General features: G+C 41.0%; 1 pseudogene; it reads right to left on the reverse strand.

Annotated features, from left to right (window-relative positions):
• Positions 1–6,173: 6,173 nt before the first annotated feature.
• On the reverse strand, positions 6,174–7,138 carry LOC115228076 (annotated as a pseudogene).
• Between the last annotated feature and the right edge of the window lie 1,520 nt (positions 7,139–8,658).

Consider the following 8,658-nt stretch of genomic DNA (forward strand, 5'->3'; position numbering starts at 1 on the left):
GAATGATTAAAGTGTTACTGAAAAAAACGGAACTCACTGTATGCCTTGGAACAACATGATTTTTCCTGACAAATGTAGGAACCCCTCTTGTCTCTGCTATTTATGATCTACTTCAAGGCTGCCTTGCGAGGGTTGAGAAGGCTAGGGGCCAATCACCAAGGTAGTCTACGCTGATGACGTCGACTTTGTGTCGACCGACAAATCCGTGTTCCTCAGACTATTAAGGATTGCATCGAGAAAACTCGGAGAATTGTTCCTAATTATTAACACGGACAAGACCGACATTGTCGATGTATCACGTTCTGATACTCAGCTTATGGAAATATAGACTGTCAAAAGCTTTGCTCACTGCTTAAAGACCGAGAGGGCATAGTGCGCAGAAAACTCTGGCATCTGCTGCTCTAAAAACCGTCATGAAGAAATGGCTACGACATTGTCCTGTGCACCCCTCACTAATGTATAATTCATCTACATGGGGCATTTCCGATATCGAACTAAGGAATCTTGGCTCCTTTCACAGAAAACAACTTCGTGTCCTAAATGGCGTACACTGGCCTCAGAAAATCAACAACTCATCCTTCTACAGGCTCACCAACTCGGTGCCGTGACATCATAACCAGCCGCTGGAGACTATTCGGGCACATCCTAAGAATGGACCCAACTGCCTACCAGGAATACTTTCTGTCAGATAGACCAAAATTTCGTGGACGACCCAACATTGCCGCCTGTTCTGCAACAGATCTAATTTGCGCGAAGAAAACTCTAAAAACTACGATGACCTGAACGAACTCTGCAGGCAGGTCCAAACCCGCGGATAAGAAGTGTGTAGGAATATGACTTATTCTGTTCATTTTTTCTACGGAAAGTGCTGTAATAATAAATTTATGACTTGACGGACAACCCAAATGATTAATTTAACTTATTTGATGCACTGCTTAGTGTCCTTTCATTCACCTGCCGTGTCCTTTTTAAATGGAGATTATTTGTAAACATTTTGTATTTCTGCCCGAGTCTCGAAATTTGTTCTCGATAGAAAGTATCGTTTGTTTAATTAAACAAATTAACATTTTAATCTAAAATTTTAAATTAAATAATTGTTAATTCACGTGATATGGCCAAATTTACATTCAATTACAAGTTATTGTCTCCAACTGTCAATTTATCACGCTTTAAGTCGAAAATTGACATTTTCCCAGATTTTTCTAAAGAAAGTGCAAATAAATTGTCGAAACAAAACCCCAGAAGCACTAATTCGGAGGGCAAGCGCAAATTAGCCGGCGAAATTCGTTTCGAGGACAACTTTCGCCTACAAAATTTTAGTGAAACGAACTCAAATTTATTTATAAATATTATTCAAAATGTGGAAGAGGCAGCTGTGAAGGCTCATCGGGATCTGTCCTTCACTTCTCTCGACAAGTATTTTCAACAAATAGACATGGAAAGTACAGTCCTCCCCACAACCCGACAGAGCAAGCAATCGAGAGATATTCAGTCGAGTACGAGCAAAGTAAACACAATCTGGCCAAAATGATGGATCGGGACCCTGCGGATTTCACAAACCAAGAAATCGAGGTTTCATACTTTCAGTAGCGAAGGAATCGATTGAATATTTGATGCCTTCCAGTCTGCATGCTCGAGAATTCCGCCCGCAGCTCAAGGCACACCTTCTATTATTAGTATTTAGCCCGCAGAGGAAGTTTACACGCGAAAAAATGGTGGTTGAGCCACGTTTATTCTAGCTCCCAGATTCGATTCGACTGGACGTCCTTTGAGTTTTCTTTTTTATACGGGACACGAGAGCTTCTATTCCACTTTACATGTACTGACCCACTCATTTCCAGGACGTGTCCGTATATACGAGGAAACTACACGAGTTGTCTGATTCCAATTCTCCCAATCCTGACAAATTGTATTCTTTGTGGTGAGTCGGTAGTGATCGGACGGATTTCCGCTTTCTCACTCCTGAAGAACTCAGAAAAAGGTTTGCGGACAAAAAACTAACTGATGAAATGGCAGGAATTGAGTTGTTGATTGATTAGTGCACAAATTTTAACAATTCGATCAAAATCCTTTCAGAAACGGACTATTCCGCACATTTTTCAGAATTCTTAGAATCCTATTTGGGCAAACTGGTCTCATTCTCCCACGAAAATGCAAACACCTGTGTATTTGGCTGTCTGGACTTGAGGATTAGACCCCCGTTATTAAAAACGGAGTCAAGCACATGGAGGCTCGAGGGGCCAGGAAGACGGCGAGTGCGAAAGTATTGTTAAAAGTTCCGGGGACTGGTCTATTGACCGTGAATGGGCGAAGCATTCTGTACTTTGAGTCCATTCTCGACAGGTCAGCTGATTCGATGTGATGTTTGCAGATATCAGCTTCTCGGTCCTCTGTCTCTTAGCAAAATGTTGAGTAAAGTCGACATTTCGAGTTCTGTTTCTGGCGGGGGACACTCATCTCAGGCTGGAGCTCTCCGTTTGGCCATCTCCAAAGCCTTATTACCGTTTTTAAGCTCAGACATGGTTGAGGTGATGCGGCAGGGTAGATAAAATGAATTAATTTGCAAAGCGGGATATTTGACCCGTGATCCCCGTGTCAAGGAGAGAAAGAAGCCTGGGAAGGAGGGGGCTCGTCGTGGTTTCACATGGTTAACTATATGCCAACCATTTGTAGGCTCAAGCGGTAGTCCTGGTTTAATATGAATTTTATTTATTCGTTTTGAAAATAAAAAAATTTGCTATTTAAATCTATATAACCGAACCAAATGTGTCTTGTTTGTTTTAGCGGCAATTCTTTCCCCTGAGACGTTGAATGGCTTTTACTCTCCTCTGGTCCCAATTTGATATTTGGATGTCAGCATTAAGAGATTTTTCTAAACGAGAGTAAACGATCGGATAATTACCTAAAAGTATCAAATGGTTCGTAATTTAGTCAATGTTGAGCATGAATGTATATTCAGATTTGTTCTCCCTATAAAGAAATAACCAATGAAGTAACGACCTTTCACAATCAGCAGGAAAAGATGTCAGGAAAAGCCACGAATGATTTGTATCCCGTCTGACCACTTTCCATCACAACTGTAAAAACAAATGGTTGAGTGCGAAAACATGTCAACGCAGAGTGCGTACGACGTCATTGAGGTCATCAATTACAGAACAAACAATTAAAAATATTTCAACGACCAATTCTAAAATAAGGAATTCGATGGTCATTTTCCTTCCTTCCTTAAAAAAAATATATAATTCCCATTACGTCTGTTTGTTAAATGCTTGTCAAATGTAATCCCCGTGTTTCTTTAAAAGAATATTTGGAATATCGCAATTATACCAAAAATAGTGAGAAAGTACTATTTGTGATATATACGTTAAGGCGGTTTCCTTGAATATACATAATATTAAATTCGATATTACAGAGCTTCAAAAATACCAATTCCCCGAACTCTCTTCACTTTTCCTCATTTCTTGTGATTTGACCACTTTGAAGGGGCTTCCGTATTATCCCAAACTTGATTTGGTATTGCACCAAACATGATAGGGTAGATGTTGATTTTCTGCGACGGTCTCGAGAGCGGGATCGATGAATTACCAGTCAAATGTCCAAACCTCATGCGACTTGCCCTCAATGTCCCCAAATTGGACTTTGAACACATATTTATTCTTGTATTGACATATTCGCTATTCGACAGTCTAAAATCCCTTCCCTTCGAGTGCTAACACTATCTTGCAAAAACCAACCAAATCGTCAAAAGCTTTCAGAAACGTTATTCAAAGCCATCCCTCAGCTAATCGTTGTTAACCAACACGATGTCCACGGAAATTATACCAAACCCGGTTATTTGTTATGATTATTCTTTCAGGTGAATTACTCACCAAATATTTTTTGGACAACAAAAAACTTTTTTCATAACATTTATTTACATTTTTTTCTTGCTGAGTTTAATGCTCGTTTGGTGGAAAAAGAGAGTCAAACCAAAAAGAGTCTTTTATAACGTATAAGGGCTTTTTCCAACACTTTTTTGGGTTTGTCGACAAATGTTTTGTCTGGCAGTGCGTATACTCTGCGATCACTTTATAAGAGCTCAGTGGACTGTCAAGGATACTGTGGACGATCGTTGGATCAAAAACTAGGAATTCGTGTTGACAAGTTCAAGGGTTATCACGTTTAGCTTTGACGGAGTGTATTTCTGTTAAAAAAAGTCAGGTGAGTAAATGCACAAAACAAGTCCGACCGAGCATTCGGACAGTCATTGTATAAAAAGATATCGCTTTTAGACGTGCCGAAATCACTGCTTGGATTTGGAAGCAAAGACAAGTTAGTAATGACCAGAATAGACAGTCCCTAATTGTGTGGATATGAGTTGTTACTACAAATATGATCAAAATAAATTATCATCTTCCGGGGGACTTGGAACTAAGCTTAATATGAAGGTCGTCCTTGAACATGAAGGCAACAACCAAACCACGTCTTTCTGGAGTTTATCGACAATTGTCTGGGCTTCTTCCATATCCTCGAAAGTACCCCAACTCACAGTACCGGAGGGAGTTGAGACAACAACTTGAAACGTCTCCGACACTTGTTGAGAGTAGCATCCACCTGCTCCAGTCTTTCCCCCAATCCCTTCAAGGACGACGAGCTCACATCCTCCAGGCTGATTCCACCCAATCGGTCTTCCAGTGCAATCTGGCTGGTCACAGAAATATACTTCTGACAGAATTGCCCTCGAAATATACTCAGAGGGACACTCCAAGTCGTCCTCAACTATCCCCGGGGTCATTTCACGGAAACTGCCACCTCTGTGTGAAATATGCACCTTTCTAAGGAATTGAGGAGACTGAGGGATGTTCGATGATCTCGGCGGAGTCTTAAATATTCCAATTTGTTATTCGAAATTTCTATTTTTCGCTTAATAGTGTCACTCCGGTCGTCCAGGACTGCCCAACAGATTCTGCATTTATTGAAATAATTAGACTGGGAAAGGAAAGGGGGTTTCTCCACTTTGAAATGCACTGCCAACCTGACGAGGGCGTCGATATATAAACGTGTGTCCTGATCTATGTCCGAATACGAACAGTTTATGAGTTTTAGTGATCGAGACATTTTTTCTAAACTATTAAATCCATTTTCATTATTTATTTTCTCAGAATCCTGATTAAGCACTGTGGAGTGGACATTGGAAGGGTCCATCAACAAGAAAAATAAAAGAGCGCCTAATAAATAAAAACAAATATAAAAATTGTTAAAATATATTTATTATAATAAATCAGCGTTTTCTAACTTTTTTATGAACACAGTACCAAAAACCAGGTTTGTTCTCGCGGCACATATTAATTAGAAATGTTTTTTAATTAATATATTTAAGAAACTTAACAAAAAATGTGACTATGATAACTAATGAGACACTTGTTTATGTATACATAAAATTTCCAGACAACCTGTTTCTGTTTTTTTGATTTAATGTCGACGAGACAGGAGAAAGTTTGTTCACACTTATGATGCTGCAAACTGAAGCTATATTTGTATTGCTCTTTTAAAAATAGAAGGATAAGAATCTTTTATGGAAATCCAGCAATTTTATTTTTAATGTGCGATCACATCGAAGTTGGTAAAGCTCCTTTTCTTCTAAGTTGATAGTCATATGATTCTGAGAATGGGTTTCTTATCTAATCGTATATTTCAATATCAAGAGAAGGAAATAATGATTAATGATCTCTACCAATTGTTTTTGATGAGATATAATACACCCACTAATCGCATTATTAACTAAAATATTCTTATCTTTGTATATCTTGTATGCTTTCCCACGATTGAAACATTTCTTTAACATGATTCTTCCAAGAATTTTGTTATTCTTTGAATGATTTTATCAGCAGAGGTTGACACTCTCGAAATGATAAGATCACTTTCTGTTCGATGACCGAGATTTAAAACACAGCGACGAACATCCCAATCCGGCACTTAAATTGGTTTCCCAGTTGTGTTGACCTTGCCCAGCCTTGTTATCCACGACTGCTTACCTTCAATTCTGTTCCCTTTCCTTGAAGTCTGAATTTTCGATTGTTGGCAATATCTGGTCCTTTTGTGCCCTCGTGTATCCGCTAGAGTTCGAAAGACGGAATAAATGAACCTAAAAGATGGGAATGTCTCTTAGTAACAGCACTTAATAGAATGACGTATTAGTGAGAACAATGAGGTTAATTGTTAAGCGGAATATGACATCCTCGTTTGAATATACAACTCCTTCAGTTTGTCGAACCCGGAAAGCACCCCCGCCCCGGCAATCCCTCTCAGAATATTAGCCCCGGCGCCCTTCATGAGTGACTGATATCCATCGGAAATGACGATCTGTCGGAAGCAGTCCCACGATCCCTTATATTTAACGGCCTCCCCGGACGTCATCATCATTCGTCGACGAATCGTGTCCACCGGATATGACAGCAGACCAGAAACGACCGTCACGTTGTAGCCCAAAATGAAATTCATCATGAGGGAGTTCTCGTTGGGCAACAGTGGCTTGAGTGTGTCGTACAACCCAAAGTAGAATCCTCGATAAATGAATATTCCAGCACAAGAAATGTTGAATCCCCGGTAAAGGCCAACAAAGCCGTCTGATTTGATAGTCTTGGCGTAGACATCAATCAGTCCGTTGAACTGTCGTTCGGACATTCCCTTCGAGGTGGCCTTGGCGTCGTTGGCCAGTCGAGTCCGGGCATAGTCCAGGGAATAAACGAAGGCCAGAGACATACTCCCGGCCACTCCCCCAGAACATATATTCTTGGTCATTTTGTTGGCATAACTGTCCGTTTTATTCACTTTGAAGACGGCCTTGATTTGGTCCCGGAAGGCGAAATTGAGTGCCTGTGTGGGGAAGTAACGGAGGCAGTTGGCCAGATTCCCTCTCCAGAAGGAAAAGAGTCCTGAATGTAGAGAAGAGTATACCCTCAGCGTGATATGTTCTGGTGGTGCAGTCGATAATCCCATTGTATGGATGAGAGAGACGGCCAGCCTTTATCATTTCGCTCTGATTCTGCACCAACAGTTTGATTCGCTCGATGGGAGCTGCCCCAGTCTTGGAAACCACGGCTGCCAATCCGCTGAGAGCAAAACTCTCGAGAAACGACAACTCACTATCTTGACCCATTCTATGACGTAGTGTGCTGTGCAATTACATTACTTTAGGTTAGCCACTAATTTAATAAATTAGATTTATTAACAAAACACGATTTATCTCCAATAATTATTATTGAATGCACTAATAACATCCCTAATATATATACTCTGACTGTCGATCGGATGGCCGCCAATGTCTGGAGGACTGCAAACATAGTCTGCCCGACCCAATGGAAGAAGGCTTGTAGTTCTTGTCGAAGCAACATAACTATCACCGTCAGCAGGAAGTACCAGTGTCCTTCCAATTACGTCGAGGGGAGTTGATGGGAGGACTTGTTCTGTCTAAAACTCACAACCAGTGGTTCACCCTTCCAGATCATCATGGACGGAGTTCTCCCCACTGACCGTCCTTCGTGTTGCTGGAATACAAAACACGCCTGACTTGTTCGGCCAGTCGCTTTTTCAGAAAGGTGACTTGTTGGGTCAATTCGGTTATTTTGCTGGAATAAAATGGACACTCACTTCTCGTACAGACACAGCTTGTCCGCAGTGGCTCGCGAGTCGGCCGCCTGCTTGTTCATTTTGGACATTTTGTATGTGAGGTAGGAGTGCAGGTGGGATCGGTGATTCTGCTGAAAGTCCACCACTTTCCGCAGTTGGTCGCAGTAGGAGTTTATTTTGTCGAGGATAATTGCTGGGTTTTGGAAGAGGGCATAAATGTTGGGATTTGTCTATTTTATTCTACTTATTTTTGTTACATTTCTCGAAAACTCCACGTACTGACACGCTTTTTTGCATAGGCTACAAACGGGAGTTGTGCCTAATGCTTGGTGAGAGAGAATGACCTGGTTTTAGGCAACATTGGCAGTATATATGTCCACAGTTCGTCACGTAGAACTTGACACTGTTTGTGCCCAGTCGGTAGCATAAATTGCAATGAAACCACTCACGCATAACCAACACCACTAAACGGCAACAACTGATAAAAGTTGTTTTCCCTCTCTCTATAAATCAAGTTAGCCGCGATAAAGTTTAAAAATAATAATTTAAATAAATAAATAATATATATTAAAACAATATAATATAAATTCAACGATTGTTATTAGTTGTGAATGAAATCGTCAATCGACATAGTCCTTGTAGGCGATGGTGTGTGATGATAAATAATGGTAAGGTGGAACTGGGAAGACGTCAATAATCCTGTCACTGGTGGGGGAAGAATTCATCGAGGACGTATTTGGGTGGCCTAACAGACAGGTGCCTGCGAGGGTGGACAACATTACAATCCCTGCAGACATAAGCCAGGACGGGATGGAGACTCACATCATCGACACTTCTCGTTGATATAACAAAACATGACATGTAGTGCAAGAACAGGACGAAATCGAGATTGCCGACCAAGTGCGACAAGTGAGGTGTGAGGGTGACCATTAGGGCCGATGTGGTGTGTGTAGTCTGCGACTGTTCCAACATCCAATCCTTCTATTCGGTGGATCCCCCCCTTTACTGTAGTTGGAGGAGTTCTGGCTTGGGCTCATCCGCGGGTCCTCC

Source organism: Octopus sinensis, unplaced genomic scaffold (assembly GCF_006345805.1).
Source record: "Octopus sinensis unplaced genomic scaffold, ASM634580v1 Contig09277, whole genome shotgun sequence".
In the NCBI taxonomy this organism is placed as follows: domain Eukaryota; kingdom Metazoa; phylum Mollusca; class Cephalopoda; order Octopoda; family Octopodidae; genus Octopus; species Octopus sinensis.